The sequence below is a fragment of the Muntiacus reevesi genome, chromosome 5, assembly GCF_963930625.1.
Source record: "Muntiacus reevesi chromosome 5, mMunRee1.1, whole genome shotgun sequence".
NCBI lineage: Eukaryota > Metazoa > Chordata > Mammalia > Artiodactyla > Cervidae > Muntiacus > Muntiacus reevesi.
In genome coordinates this window covers 40,018,309-40,034,930 of record NC_089253.1, presented here as the reverse complement: position 1 = coordinate 40,034,930, position 16,622 = coordinate 40,018,309, and the positions used below count along the sequence as shown (strand labels likewise).

The 16,622-nt window shown below is 43.3% G+C and overlaps 1 protein-coding gene across 6 annotated transcripts in view; it reads right to left on the bottom strand.

Moving 5' to 3' along the window:
• Nucleotides 1–16,622, bottom strand: part of MARK2 (microtubule affinity regulating kinase 2) — a 54,992-nt gene that overhangs the window by 36,378 nt on the left and 1,992 nt on the right. The window lies entirely within an intron of this gene.

Sequence of the window (16,622 nt, the reverse complement as noted above, 5' to 3'; positions counted from 1 at the left end):
TCAGGATAGGGGGACACAGGTGCACGTGTGGCTGATTCATGTCGATGTTTGGCAAAAACCACCACAATATTGTAAGGTAATTATTCTCCAATTAAAATAAATTGAAGAAAAAAACAAAACTTGAAGTTTAGTTGACTTACGGTATTTCTGGTGTACAGGAAAGTGATTCAGTTAAATACGTGTGTGTCTACACAAACATATATGTATTCTTTTTCATATTCTTGTCTATTATAGGTTATTGTAAGATACTGAATACAGTTACACTGTTCCCTTTGCTATACATTAGGTCTTTGTTGTTTACATATTTTATATATAGTTCTATCTTAAAAATGATAAAGCTAGTGAGGCTTGGTCCACATCACTCAAAATAAAATCATTTCCCAAAATTAAAAAAATAAATAAGTAGGTGAGGAGAATGGGGATTGGATTGCTGAAAATCTTCCCTATAGCAGATAGATTAGCCCAGGAGATTCTTTTGGGATGGTTTACTATGCAGAATTTTATAACAGAAAGCATTCCAAATGTGAAACTGGGAGTTCAGCACCTAAACATTTATTAATAAGAAAAATCCTCACACCACAATCATAATGAAGGTTTAACATCAATGTCTGACATTTTGTCATTAAGGGATCGGTTTTAACTGTAGATTTGGCAGCCTGCCCTATCGGCTGTTTCACAAGCAGCTTCTGAGGTTTCAAGGCAGGGTATTTGCTTTTAAACACTATCTTAAAAAATATATTTCAGAACAGGGTTCAACCACTCCAAGACAGAAGGAGGGAATGAAAACCAAACCAAATAAAGGATTCTGATGCTACCAAACAAAAAGGGAGCATGCCAGAGGGGCAGGAGAGGAAAAGACACTGTTTCCACCAGCAGCAAAATGCCAGCAAAGTCCATTCAGCACGTCTCATGACCAAGCTAAAGAATAAGGATGGCACTAAAAACAGGAGGTTGACAACAGGAAATATTCATCTCTTCAAAATACACTTAATTGACTCAAATCTATTTTATTTAAAAACAAAACCAACAGTCCCACACCAAAGCAAAGGACGGTCATCTAATCAATTAGCAGCCACACCTCTCTGCTCAGCATGATGCGGTAATTAAGGGAGAGATTCTTCTCCCTGGGAATACAAGTACAGAAGGGCAGAGCCCCTAAGGACCTAACCCATTATGACAGCCTTTTCATTAGCGAGAGAACACGGCCATGCGCTCTCCAAGGAAGCAGTGGCCTGCGTCGCTACCGAACACCTGTGTGTGAAGAGCAGCCACCTCTGAGGACAGATAAAAATGTGCTGGCGGCAGGAAGAGGGGCAGGGGGAACCGCTCAGAAAATCTAACAGGCTGCGCTTCTTACCATAATTCACATGGGCCGTGGCTTTTCCACTGTAACAAGAGGATGGATTCTAAAATACAGTAGAAACGGCACATAACCATGATCTTAGAAAAGTGAAACAAGTTTGAACACAAATACAATCACACAGCTGAACTCTTTTTCTACTAGGGGCAGCAAGAGGGGGGCAAGTGGGGAAGTAGCACGCTTGAATCAAGGGCAGCAGTCCACCCCTTTATCCTTGCCCCATGCTGGGATCTTAAAAAAATCAGCTCAAAATTTCAGAATTTAGTTAATAAAATCAAAATATTTAACAGGATAAAAGAAAAGGCACTATCACACCAGGAATGACATGCAAGTAAAATCATACCATAAACTTACAAACTCAAGTTAACTGAAATTCCAGAGATTCACTCTCACTGAGAAACAACTCCTAAAATCTAGGAGGACCACAGGCAGAGTTTCAGGAGAGAGAAGTGATCAAAAGACCAAAAGACTGACAAAGACAAACAGGAAGTAGTGGCATATTACCCAAGCAATGGGATAACGAGCCACGGCAGGATGGCCAGAGTTCAGCTCCCAGGACTGAACTGGCGAGTCCCCCCCACGGGGTCCTGGCACTACCAGCTACTGCGCTCCGTGTCCTTGGCAGTCAAGGCCAAATGCGAGCAGCTCTGGTCTCTGTGTGTGAAACTGGTACATAATGGCATGTAAAAAGAAAATACTAGTTTCATAAGGATAAAACATAAAAAAAAAAAAAAAAGAACAAACAAACAAAACATAGTTAAGGTCCACAAACAAAAGTTTTTTTGGCGGGGGGGGATGGGGGCCGGCGGGAGTGAGGTGCTACCCAGCACGACAGGCAAATCTTCCAAACTGTCCTAGGCTACTTACTTGCTGGTTACCAACTGAAGGTCTTAAGATTCCAGTTTTTCTAGAGGTTCTTGGAATTCCAGGAGATGAGAAGAGATGAGCAGGAAAATCGGAAGCCAGGATTAAATAGAAAAGTTAAAAAAAAAGCTTCCCATAAGCTGATAAGACAAGGGAAATAAACCCAGAGAGCTGCATCTCCACACCATGCCACCTTTTCAACAGGCCTCAGAGGGCAGAAAGAAAACGTGGGGCAGAGAGACCACGTAGGACTCTGAAGCCGGCCTGGGAGGCATGTTCTGCCCCACACCGACTGGGAGCTAGTCCTAAGGTATCTATCTTCTACTGCCTGGACACAACTGAAGCCAGAGCCAAAGTGCTCTTCGTGGTCAGGAAAGTCTTGTTCTAACACCAACAAACACTCCGGACTACATGAGTCTGTTACCTTAAACAGAGTTACTCAACATTTCTGGGCCTCTGTTTCCTCATCTGCAAAGTGGGGGAAATAATAAGATCTACTATCTCACAAAGATTAAATGAGTTAATGAATGTAAAACAGCTAGTTAAACAAGCGTCTGGGACAAAGTACTCAATAAATGTTGGCTATTATGATGCGACAGCTAAAGACACTAGCCTCGGAGCAAATGGCACTCCGTGGGAATGGGTGGGGGCACTGTCTACTCTTCAAGTACTCAGTCTATTGCCTTTAAGAATTTCCCAACCACTTGGAACAGAGTAATGTATTTAGAGGGCCATCCAGGAGGCACCGTTACTGAGTCACTGCCTTAGCTAACAGAGTGAACAAATCTCCTTTGAAAGCAAAAGTCTGTCTTCCATGCAGACCAGGGGCCGAAGAGAGAGAAAAAAGCACATCAAGTTCACTTTTGGAATTGAAGTGAAAGCCACATGTGTATCTGAAAAGAAATATGCTTTGTGTAAAAAGCAGAGGATTATGGGACTTGCTGAGTGATGGGAAATAGAGCTATAATCCCACAAGTCTATATGTAGACACAAACTGATATAAGGTAATCACTTGATTAAACTTTTTTTTTAATGATTCTGATGAGAAGTGATCCTGAGCAAATGAGCGTAAGCAGATTTGCTTAAAGCTGATTCAAGTGACTATCAGAGGAGGCCCAAAGGTCTACTATTAGTGGTACTAAGAGAAGCTTTTAAAAGTGAGAGGTGCTTTGTTAAGTGAGAGAATGACTACAAACAAAAGAACAAGGTGGAAAACTATAAAGTAGTTTAGAAATATATTTACTGCAACTGTATCTCTTAAAGATTCATGAAGCAAAGATAAAAGTCCACACGCTGTTACATACACACAAATCCGCTTAACCTCTTCCAAGAGAAAACAAAGTACACTTACATAAAAATGGGATTTGGCAGGCAAGTTTCACTAAGAAACAGGGCTAACAAAGAGTTAAATTACAGAAGAAATAGGAACCAAGTGTGCGGACTCTGCAGTCACTCTGAGAACAAACTGTTGGGTATTCTGGCCTTAGTGAGTGCCTGGAGCCAACCAGCCTTCAGCTCTTAAGGGTACCAAGGTTTTTCAAGGATAGAGGCTATGCAAGCTTTGCAGTTTTCAAATTTGGAATTGACCAATAGCCAATATATAAGCTTAAAAAAACACAAACTACTGTCATAATGAAATCCGAGTAAGCCAAATTATTTTTTTAATGGGAGAAAAAAAAAAAAAGGCCAATGCCCCTATTAGGAGGAGGAAATGAGCCAAACTTGGTTAAAGTCTAGCTTCCCTAGCTAGATACACTGCAACCAACGCAGCAAGTGCCTTCCTGCAGTTCAGCCAGGACTCTGGGAATTGCAAAACAAAGGCTCATTATGAGGTCACAGTCAGTAACCAGCCAATCAAGGGCAGGGATGGTAAACTCCCTACTGGTCTCCAACAGCAATTCTCAGACTCCTGGAAAACCCTCTATGCTCTTATTACTAAGGGCCTCAAATAGCTTTTGTTGATGTTGATCAGAGCTACTGTATTGTAACTTAAACTGAGAAAATGTTAATCTATTAATTCATTTAAAATATACTACTGAACTCATTACAACTATGTATTAATAACTATCTTCCAACATATCAAGTTCATAAGTATCATCATAGTAAAATCAAGGTTAACTTTCAAAACTTAATTATTAAATCTACAACAAGGATGAAACCCTGAAAACATTATGCAAAGTGAAATGAGGCAGAAACAAAAAGACAAATACTGTACAACTCTACCTATATGAAGTGTTCAGAACAAACAAATTTATAGAGAAAGTAGAAAAAAGGTTACCAAAGGTTGGGGGAGGGAAAGATGGGGAATTACTGTTTATGGATATAGACTTTCTGTTTGGGATGACCAAAAAGTTCTACAAATAGTGGTGCTGGCTACATTGTTAATGGATTTCACGCTACTGGATTATATACTTAAAAATTAATAAAATGTACATTTTGTGTTACCCATATTTGACTACAATGAAAAAACAAAGCACAAGGCCATGAGAAAATTTCAGACTACCATAAATGAGGAACATTATATAAAATAACTAACCAGCATTCTTCAAAACTGTCAATGTCATGAAAGACATGAAAAGACTGAGGGGACTATGGAGACATGACAACTAAATGCAATATGGGTTCCTGGGCTGGATCCTAGACAGAAAAAGTACACCAGCAGGAAAACTGACGAAAGCAGAAGTTGCCTGGTTAACAGTATGATACCAAGACTAATTATCAGTTTTGATACGTGTTCTATGGTTACATAAGATGTTAACATAAGGGGAAGCTGGGTGAAGAACATATAAAAACTTTTTGGATTATTTTTGTTAACTCTTCAAAGTTCAAAATTTAAAAGAAATAAAATTTAACTGTTTAAACCCTCATAAGGTCAAAGTTATGTATTCATAGGAGGAGACAAGCCAACTTTGGTCAAAGCCCCTCTGGTCACAGAGAACCAGCTTTCTTAGAACAGCAAACCAAGGCAGCAAGTGCCTTCGTGAGCCCAATCAGGACTAAAAAGGTTCTTGGAATTGCAAAAAAAAATTTTTTTTTAATTTTTATGAAATCAAGAAATCAACCCAACAAAGCCAGGAAGAATTAACTTGTTTTGTCTACAACTGTGGTTCTTACACTTCTTGGTTTCAGAAAGTCTTTGCAGTATTAAAAATAACCTGAATCTCCCAAAAGATTCTATATATATGAATCATACCTATCAATGTGTCCATTCATTTAAAAGAACATTAATAAATCCACTACATGGAAACATTACTTACTTAATTTTAATGAAAAAAATGTATTTTCCAAACCACAACTTCACACAGACCAAAGGAAATCCACTTGATGAACTGATTTTATAATGTAATCAAAACACAATGCCAGACCCCCCACCCAAAAAACCTAACAAACTAAAGAATAGAAAAAGAAAAAATGAGAAAGATTACAAATAAAGGGAAAATGAGAAAAACAAAAAAATCAGGGAATAAAGAGAAAAAAATGGGGGAAATAAACAAACCACAGATAAAACAACAAAGAATCTGACAGGGCCAATGCTGCATGTATCAGAAGAAGGAAATAAGTGCACTGGGGTCAAAGTCCCTGAGGCCCAGGCAGGCGCGATTACAGGCGCTGGGAACTGCAAACAAGGGCTCCCTGTGAAGTCATCGCAGATAACCAGCCCAAGACGGAGGACAGTCAACTCAGGTTTTGTCTACAACAAAGGTTGTTCTCACTTTTTGGTCTCAAGAACTCTTCACATTCTTAAAAAACTTATGGAGGACTGCAAAGATCTTTTGTTTATATGGGTCATAGCTATCAACGGTCACCTTATTAAAAACTGAAACTGATTTTTTAAAGTATTTTTATTCATTTAAAATAACAACAACAAAAATAAAGAAATAATAAAATAACAACAAACCCCATTACCTGTTTACACAAATAACCCATTTTTAAATGCAGAAACTATTTCTAAAACAAAATGAAATTCATAACAAGAGTTGCACAGTTTTATACTCTAAGACATCTCTTTAACATCAAGCTTAATGAAAGAGATATTTCTTGTATCTGCTTCTGCATTTAGTGTTTCCATAGGTTGGCTGAAAGATGCAAAAATCTCATTTCACACAGATGTGTAGTTGGAAAATGAAGTTTAATAATAGCCTTTCAAATATTGAGGATTTTCTTCTTTGATACTAGACCAAAACTCCACAAGTGGTTGTTTTTAAAGGGTAGTTGCAATGTGCAATATGTGATTTTATCAAATTAATCTTTTGTGTACCTTTACATTAAAATCCATTGGTCACCTTGCACTTTGAGTTGCTCTCTTACCTACCGATAACCGAGGAAATGACAAGGAGATCCAACCAGTCCATCCTAAAGGAAATCAGTCCTGAGTATTCATTTGAAGGACTGATGCTGAAGTTGAAACTCCAATATTTTGGCCACCTGATTCGAAGAGCTGACTCATTGGGAAAGACCCTGATGCTGCGAAAGACTGAAGGCAGGAGGAGAAGGGGACGTCAGAGGATGAGATGGACAGGGAGGCCTGGTGTGCTGCAGTGCATGGGGACGCAGAGTCAGACGTGACGGAACAAACAACTGAACTGAACTGAACCAAGGAAATATTCCTTCACTGAATATGCAGAATTTCCAAATACTGGGAGTTCACACAATATCAAAAAATCATACTCCATTAATCTCACCACCATCTCATCAAAAAAAGTGTGACAAATGCAAGTTTTCCAAAATTCTAATTTTTGCTTGAAAACTTGAATTTTATCACTGGCAATGATGACAGGCTCACTCTGCTCAATTTCAAGAAGATGTCCACTAAACACTGAAGTATGAATAACTATAGTTTGTCCATCAATTGTTATTTCAAGTAAAAATGATCCTCTCAGCTGGGTCAGCTCCCACACAAGAGCATTTTCCCCAGACAGCTGGACTATGGTAAAGAGCAGCAATGCAAAAAAAAAGAAAAAAAAAAAGAGCAGCAATGCTCCATGGATACTCTACATTTCATCACTTAGGAATATCAGAGATCTTTACTGGAAGACTGAGATTTAACAAAAAAACCTCACAGTGCTTCATCCAGGACATTCTTAAGTGACAATGAGTTGTTTTTTTTTAAACCACAAATGCGTAGAGAAAAGTCCATGACTGACCACCAGCAGAATTTGGTGCCCCTACCCTGATTCACGCCACCAGCAGTTTTCCCTGTCGCGCTGCTTCTGTACCAACAATGCAACTGGGAACAAAGTTGCTCCAGGAAAAACCATGAGAGCCGAAAAAGTCATTCAACCCTTTGCACATTTACCACAACTTGTGTTTTGTTGCTGAGCATTCCCAGAAGAGAAAATATTTTTTGACACGTAGATGGTGGTGAAACAAGTTGAGCCATGCCTATATACCTGCTCATTTCTAAGGTGAAAGTAAAATTCTATAAATAAGATATTAACTCAGTCTTCAGGTTTGCAGCTGAATCTTTAATTCAACAACACAGTCACATGAGGTGGCCCTGCCCCGAGCTTTACTGACCTTTCATCCAGTGTGCATTCAGGAATGCCAGCTCTTCAGAGCTTTTTATTAGCCTCTCAGCTACGGGTGGGCTCCTCCGGAAGGAGCAGTAACTCACCCTGTAAGAGGCCTCAGTGACTTTGGCATTTCTAGCTGGAAATGCGGGAACAAGTTTTGGCTTTTAAAGAGACTGTGGTGTGTCCCACTTAAAACACTTAATTCCTTTCTCTTTAATCTCTGAGGACTGCTCTTGACTGATGCTGCAACTTAACTGGCACCCTTGTAGTAGCAGTTCTAGTGTTAAGTCGCTCAGTCATGTCTGACTCTCTGCAACCCCATGGACTGTAGCCTGCCAGTTTTCCCTGTCCATGGAATTCTCCAGGCAAGAATACTGGAGTGGGTTGTCATCTCCTTCTCCAGGGGATGTTCCTAACCCAGGGATCAAACCCTGGTCTCCTGCACTGCAGGCAGATTCCATACTGTCTGAGCTACCACGGAAGGCCAACCAGCACCCTAATACTGCACGAAAACACTAAAAATAAAGTACACACAGTAAGCTACATTAATATTAGCATCTATAAAGATAAGAAGATACCTTTCATTACGATTTCATTTCTTTCCATTTTTTTTTCATTTCTTGTTTACAGTTTTGCCAAGTTTCTTCAGAGTAGATCCCTCCTTTTCACTTGTTGATATGTTTCTAATTGCAGTAAACAGAGCTAGCAGCTGTGTTTGAGAAAGCAAAACTTCCAACCTCCCTTTTTTAAGCCAACAATTTATCCTTAAATGTAAGAAAAATACTATGAATTTTCCTCTATTTTAGAATAAAACAGAATTAAGTGCTAAAGTAAGTTATAAATATAATTTTAAAAATTATTAGTTTTCCCCAAAATTTTTACAATTAAGTGCTGGAAGTTGTACTTACTTCTTGTGTTTCTTCAAAGGTGCCAGGAAAATGTTGGGATTTTAAAATAACTATTTATTGGACAATATTGAGGTTTACAGAAATTACAACAGGTATACTGAAGAAAGCTAGTAAGAGCACAGAAGAAGTGATGAGAACAAATCAAGTTCATCACCAAAAACTTCCGTATTTATACCTTAAAGTACTACCTTAAAAATTCTAGGAAAAACAAAAATAAAGAAACACACATTGGGAAAAAAAGCAGCACATACTCCATTAGCCAAGAGTGATAACGTCAATAAACATCACTTAGCCTCTGGAAAGCATGAGAATGAGAGTTGAAACAAGCAAATACAGCATCAAGGTTACAAGGAAAATTATTTGCATTTTGTTTAGCACCAAACAGTCTTAGGGACCACAAGGGTCCCCAGACTACACTTTGAGAACCAACACAGTGCTACCAAAAGTAGTAAGTGCCTCCTCAGATCTCCCCCAAGACATGGCCTAGAGTTTTGGCATTCCTGATTGCCCAGAACTAGCTTAGACCTGTCACTAGGGAAACTGGGACGCCAAGTCGGGCTTCACTGAGCAAAGTGGCTCCAGAGACAAAAAAAGAAAATGTTTCCAAAGCAGGGAGCTCTTAACTTTACACAAATCAGAGGAATAGGAGAAAGAAAGGACTGGGTGGTTCTGGGATTCTACACATGAAGGAGAGAGATCTCAGACCATCAAAATTCCCCTTCTGAGCCAGGCCACAAAAGAGGCATAGAAACAGGTAAGGCAGTGGGACATGGAGATGAAAACCCGAGAAGGACAGTGATAAGGAAGGAACAGAGTTCAAAGAAACCAAACAGAAAAAAAAAAAAAAAAAAAAAAAGGAAGTGAGACAAGTCAGCAGAGGGGTCAAAAGGAAGAGGAAAATGCAGTGAAAGAAATATTCTCAGATGAGCCCTGCAGCAGCGACACTGTTACCTTTCTTCTCCTCCACAGTGGCAACATGAAAAAACTAAGCAACTTGCTGCTCTGATAAGGCATTTAGGCTCTAGAAGCTCAAGCGAGGAACATCAACAGGAGCCAACTGAGACCAAAACCTCGACTCAAGATTCAAAGTCCACAGATGCACAGGAACGGCTGAGGAATGGCTGTCACCCTCGCAGGGCTCCCAAAGGGGAGGCTTTCTTCTCACTCCAGAAAAGCCAACAAAGGTAACGAGAACCTGCCCTTGCAGGCCCCTGGGCTAGTGGGAAAGGAACCTAAAACCACCAGCTGCGAGTGGTCTCTAAGAGAAACAGCGAGCTTTCTCCTGCTGCCAAAGGGTAGACACTGCTTGTGAAGAAAGGAACCTGAGGAAAGAAACCCAATCCTGGCGCTAGGTGGGGCCTCCTCTAACACCCAGATCCTAGCAACTCAGAGAAGCCGGGGTTCCAGGGATGAGATCTGGCCTTCCAGCCAATGAAGAGAGTGCACACCCACCACCACCACCATTCACAACACAAAAGTATGGGCTGGCAGAGGGCCGTGTGTTTCTTTTTCCTTTAATCAATAAAGCTGCCTGATACTGGTATCTTGTCAATGCATGAACTTTAAAAAAAGTGCTTTCAAAAGTATATAAACCTCTCCAGTCAGTCAGTTCAATCGCTCCAACTTTTTGCGACCCCCATGGACTGCAGCATGTCAGGCTTCCCTGTCCATCACCAACTCCTGGAGCTTCCTCAAACTCAGGTCCATCGAGTCGGTGGTGCCATTCAACCATCTCAACCTCTCTCATCCCCTTCTTCTCCTAAATCTCTCCAACTGCATCCTATTTTCTTTCAGATTGCTGACTGGTAAAATTTAAAAAAAAATTTTTTTTAAATAAAATAAAAACTTTAAACTCAGAAATCCTGGGAAAAGCACCTACGGAACCCTAGTCAACACAAAGATAATCCAAAGTATTTCGCTTCTAGCAACCTAGAGTTGCATGGCGCTCAGAGAAAATTCACTAAGTTGGGCAACTGAAACAAAGATGCTGATAATTGTTACATGCTGTCAGGCCCTATTCTAAGTGCTTTATATTCATTAACTCTTAATGCTCACAACACCTACACCTCTAAGACAGTACTATTATAACTCCCTTTTCTTTACAGAAGAACAAACAGCCCCATAGGGATAGAGTAAGCCCAAGTCACAGCGGGGCCTATCCCAAGATTCCAGCTCAAGAACTCTAGCGCCCACTCTGACCACAGCAACACCATTTATTGGAAATCCAAAGGCGCTGGGATCCCCTTTCAACCTGCCATAAAGTCAACTCAATCAGAATGCTACACTAGACCAAAAGGGCCCAAGGGGCCCCACTTCCTGTGACTGGAGAACTAGTACCTCACACTTTTGTGGCCAAAGCAAAGCAACAAGCCACAGATGCTGCCAACGCTACGTGCAAAGACAGTCAAAACGTGGCCATCTGTGGAGAGGAGTGGGGACGTGAGGGGGTGAGGGAAAGCCAGCAGGCCCTTCGGTCTAAAGGTGAGGAGAAAGGGGGTGCCCTGCATGTGGGATCACCAGCACCCACAACAAACCCTCGGTCACACGGTGCTCAGGAGAGACAACGAGGAGACGACTGCAGCAGCAGCAAGGACAGAAGCGAGAGCACTGCTTGCAGGTAGCTCCACTCACTAATCACCAGGCTGTGGGCTTGGGAGCTTTCTGCTCAGTGGGCGCCTGAGAACACAACCCTGCTGCAGCAGCGGCAGTCCAGCTGGCCTCAGGTGCCTCAGAATCCTGCCGTCTCCTCCCTGAGACGGTTCCCTACTGTGTTCAGGAAATGCCAGCACACGGTGACTGGAGTCTCCCACACTTCCTACAGGTACCTCCATCAAGGACAACCAAACTGTTCCCCATGGCTGAAGTACCTGTTGAACTGCCAAAGACCAAAACCTATTCTCTCTCCTTTTTTCTTCTCCAGTGGGCTTGGACAGACAGTTCCTATGCACCAATCCAAAAGGTCTGGGGTCTGGTTGGATTTAGCAGCCAGGTCACAACAGCCAAGAGGCAGAAGTCCAGATTCCCTTCTAGATCCACAGACCGGGAGCCAAGCACAGACCTCCTGGCCAGGTGGAGGGCCTTCTGCCAAGCTGTGAACTGCAAAGAAAAGAAACTGTACCTTTGAGATGCTGGTGAAAGGTGTGTAAGACAAAGCAGCATGAGGTGTGGAGAAAGCCCACTCACTGCAGAGGCCAAGCTCAGACACCAGGGGAGGGAAGGGGGTTGTTCACAGACATCGGCCAAACTCATGCCTCAATGAGCAGAGCCCAGAGGAGGCAGATCTTTAAATCGCCAGCTTCCCAAACAGCACAGAGGAAAATAGGCCGAGGTGGCTCAAAACCAGCTTGACTGGTTCTACAGAGAAGTCCCAGGTCTGCTCCGCCTTCCTTATGTTAAAAAGAAAAACAGGGCTTGGAGCCAGTCGTTGAACCCACCCCTCCCCTCCCCCACCCCCCACTGTCCCCAGGATCCGCGGAGCCAAGGGTCCACCTCACCTTCCCTCCTATCTACTTGTGACTCTTGTAACAACTCTGTAAGCCTAAAATCACTAGTTTGCTGCACAAGATGAAATATACTGATACATGTTTTGCCCTTTTCTGGGCTTCCCAGGTTGCGCTAGAGGTAAAGAACTCTCCTGCCAATGCAGGAGATTCAGGTTCGATCCCTGGACTGGGAAGATCCCCTAGAGGACATGACAATCCACTCCAGTATTCTTAACTGGGAAGTCCCATGGACAGAGGCGCCCGGCGGGCTACAGTTCACAGGGTCGCAAAGAGTAGGAGATGATTAAAGCGCCTTGGGGAGCACTCACCCTTTTCTAATGAGAAAGAATCAGTGGAAGTAAGGGGGAATGAGCGAAGAACTCCCCACGGGGACCAAGGAAACTTCAAACCCTCTAGACGTTCAGATGAAGGGATCTAGCCTATTTACACGGCCCAAGGGAGAGGCAGGTCTAGTGGGCAAGAGAAGGACCTGGGATCCCTCCTCCTCCGACTGATAATTGGAAATCGAGGGGTCAGATTTCCTTCTGGTGTTTTTTCAGAACCAGAGGTACCATCTTAAAGTCTAAAAAAACAGCAAGGAAATTCCATAGCCCGCACTGAGAGGGCCGTGGTGGGGGAGTGACGAGAACTTTCAGAGTTAACATGGGGACAGAGGCCTCCTCCCAGGCCACAAGTGGGAAATGGGTGGCTTCCTCCCCCACAGGGTTTGTAAAGGCTTACTCTTCCCATTGCTGAGACTGAAGGCGAACCTGCATAGATAACACTCCAGTGACTCATGCCTGTTTGATGAAGGCTGGGAGAAAGCCCGGAGAATCCAAGCTTCAAGTGCAAAATGTACAAATGCGGGAATCTACCATGGAGAAAAGGAAACCCAGCCACCTATCTGGTTTGTCATTTTGTTGAACTTCCCCTGAAGGAGGAAGGGCCAGGTTTAAACTCCACCCACCCTTTCCACATCCCTCTCAATTTTGGCTTTGACAGGAAAGCGGCAAATAACGGCAGCATCACCATGACGAAGAGAGAACCAAAGGCTTTCCAGAACTCCTCTCAAAGAAGAGGCCTAGTGGTCAGTCTACAGCTTAACCAAGTGGAGGGAGCTGGGGGCGGACCTGGCTGGCTGCAGGAAAGCCTCATCAGGCAGCCTCAGAGAATGAAGGATGACCACCCTCCTCGCCCTTTCCATCTGCTGAGGTTACCTCATCCCAATCCATTAATGGGCTTCAAAGTGCTGCTGGGGGGTCCACTTAGCGGAGACGCTATCAAGGGGCCGAGGGTGGCGCCCAGCCCCCACCTCGCTTGTCGATAATGGGCCACAAAGTCTGAGCCTTAGCTGCACTTTAGGCATAAAATATTCATATAAGTCGACATAATACATATGTAGGAGAGTCATGGGAGCTCCTGGGAGAAGAGAAATGCCAGCCAGGTGGCTAAGTGCTCAGTGGGAAAGAGTTCATGAAAGCATGGCCTAGTCCTCCTGGTCAAGTGCCCACTGAGAATTAGGTTGTTCTGTCCAAAGGGGAAGCAGTACAGTCTGAGAAGTTTTTGACTCCCAAGACCTCTAACCATGCAGACCCCTCAGAAAACAAATTCTCAGTCTCTCCCTACCTCACAAGCTCCAACAATGTTTAAGACATTTATGCTGGAAAAAAAAAAAATCAGGCCCAATCTTCGGTCACCACGTAATGTGAAGCAGGCCAAATCTCAATGACTGCCTTGTATCCATCTTCTTAGCTGTTTCCCCAAGTCCACAGACTAGAGAGAAATAATTACAATTTACTAGGTAGTTACCTTTACCAGGTTGAAAGGCTGTAGTGTGGCAACTCTATGAACTCCAGGGTCTACTAGTGTCCTTGCTCTAACCATGCCTGTTCCCTCATTTCAGGGGTAAAGCAGAAAGTAAAGACTATATGGTCTGAAATTCACCCACACCTCTAACCAGAAGGCAGCACCACCAAGGGCCTCTGCCAGAGTCAAAGGGCAGAGGTCAGAGCCCACACCCAGAGCATGGGTATTGCCGCACAGCTTGCAGGACAGGGAGTGAAATGAGAGAGAACCAAGCTCTCCCCGAGACAACACTAAAACCAGATTATCCAGTGAAACATTCAGCCAGAATCAACCCTGGGAGCCATGAGCCAGCTATGTGTGTTTGGAGTGGCTCAGTAATTCTTTATAGGATCCTGAAAGTTAGATCTGCTCTCTCACCCAGACTTCCAAACTCCTCTTCCCAGAATCATCTGAGAGAATAAACAGTGCCCCCATGAAAGGACGACAGAAGCCCCACCCTCGCCCACCGCAGAGGGGCAGAGGCAGGGCTGGCAGTGAAAGCCTCTTTCTCGCAGGAGCCCTCCTTTGTGGCTCCTGAGGCCCAGAGGTGGGGCAGGCCTGGAGCCATGCAGGCCTCCACCAGGTGTTACAGAGAGCGCTCGCCAGTGGCAGGTGGACACTGCACGCCGGACCCCTCTGCACTTGCCTGTTTCTGCTGCTGCTGGCTGGACGACAAACAGTCATCCTGCTGATTGCTTCCACCGCTGCCAAGCCTCCAGGCCAACAGAGCCATTTGGAAAAGTGAACAGAAAGCTCAGCTCACAGATTAAGAATGCCCCAAACGACCAGTCCCAGGTTACAACCCTCCTTCTGAAAAAAGAAGAGTCTATGACTGTGAAAAAGCATATCTGCAATCGGTGCCACAAAAATCACAATAACAGCAGGGCTTAACTTTCTTTTATCTCCTCCTTTCACTGTTAGAAGCAGAGTCGACAGCAAACAGGCAATGTCTCTGCATCACCAGGTTTATTTTTACACTTCAACATTTTCTATCTCTGTGTCTATGTGTGTTTAATTCAGATGTGATCAAAGAGCTCCTAGAAACAGGTTCTCACCAGCCACATGTTTTAAAGAAAGGAGGAGAGAAAGAGCGAGAAGAGACTGGAGTTTTAAGACAACCAGTAGAGTCTGTTTACCTGTTTTTCAGTGAAACCAATTTAAATAATTTAAATCTAAGTAAGGTAATAGAGGACCTTTGGGGGAAAGAAACCAACCCAACCACATCCCTTGCTTTTTATCTCTCAACATTAAGGCTTCTACCACAACCACTTTAGTTAGACTCACAACACGACCAAGAAGAGCTCTCTGGTCTCACCTGGTAGCATGATCTAGTCCAAAAGATGCCAGTGCTTCAGGCCTCTCTGGCCTTATGACCCTAGGGGTTGTTACTTATTTTTTTTCTTGTTTTAAAAAATACCACACTGCTTGTAAGGTTTTTCAGAATCTATGCTTTTCCAGGATAAGACTTAATATCAAGTCCATATCGGGGCTACCCTGAGGGTAACAGCAGAAGCGATGAAGTGGTTCAGGGGACCCTAAACCCAGAGTGGGGACAGGATGAGTAGTTCAAAATTTGGAACAAGATGACAATGCATGCAGCCAGTTCTCTGGACAAAGTTATCAGGAAGCGGCTTACATTCCCAAAAGGTGCACAGAGTTCGGCTATCATAAAATCGGTGGGAGGCGAGCACCAGGTTCCTACAACATGCTCAAGGTGTGTGTGAGGCTTGAGGGGAAGAGAGGAAATCAATGCACACATCACAAGAAAAAGACCATGGGAAGAATACATGTACACTGAGTAAACAACACAAAGAAACCACACTGAGGCCCTCAGTTACTCTGCTCTGCTGAACACAATGCCCCCCACGGCCTTGCTCAGAGAGTAGGCACTCCACCGCCACGCCCCAGATGCCTGAGGGTGCCAGTCAGTCACTTAGCCTCCTCCTACCAGCTCAGAATCAACAGTCTGGGAAAGTCCTCTGGTTAAGCAGGGTTTACCTGCTAAATAAAGGCTGTGATGGGAAAAGTAATGGAACAGGAGAGAGGGGCTTGAGAAAGTGGTTCCCAGGAAGGAAAGAAACAGCTGGCATTTGAGGGCAAGACTGAGATGGAGACCAAGCTCCTGTTTCTAAAGACCTCAGTCCCATGCCAAACCCAGTGATAAAATGGAACTCAACCATCTCTCCCTCTCAACCCGTTTCACCCCCTAGAAACAGTCAGTCAATTCACAGGTTATGAAAGGGTCAACCACTGCAGAAAAAACTTATCCAGTACTCCTCTTGAGTTCCTGACTGTCCAGATGACAGAGACTGAGGGGCTAACAAAAGAGAAAAACATTGGAAAAATGAAAAGAGGCAAGATTTTTTTTTAAGATGTTAATGTTAAGATGCAAGAGCCGTTAATATGCAAGAGAATATAACAATGGTTCTATTGCGCTAGCCAGAAAGAAGGGAACAAGAGGAAAACATAATGAATGTAACAAGAGAAAAGAATGCAAAAAAGCACTGCAAGCCCCATGGGTGAGGAGCTCTTTTTTCAAGTTGAGTTTTTTTTTTTTTGCCTAGTAAAGTTCTCCACCAGGTGACAAGAAGGGGACTCTCCAGAGTAGGCAGCAAGGGACACCGAGACGGTGAAAGAAAGGGGAGGGGTG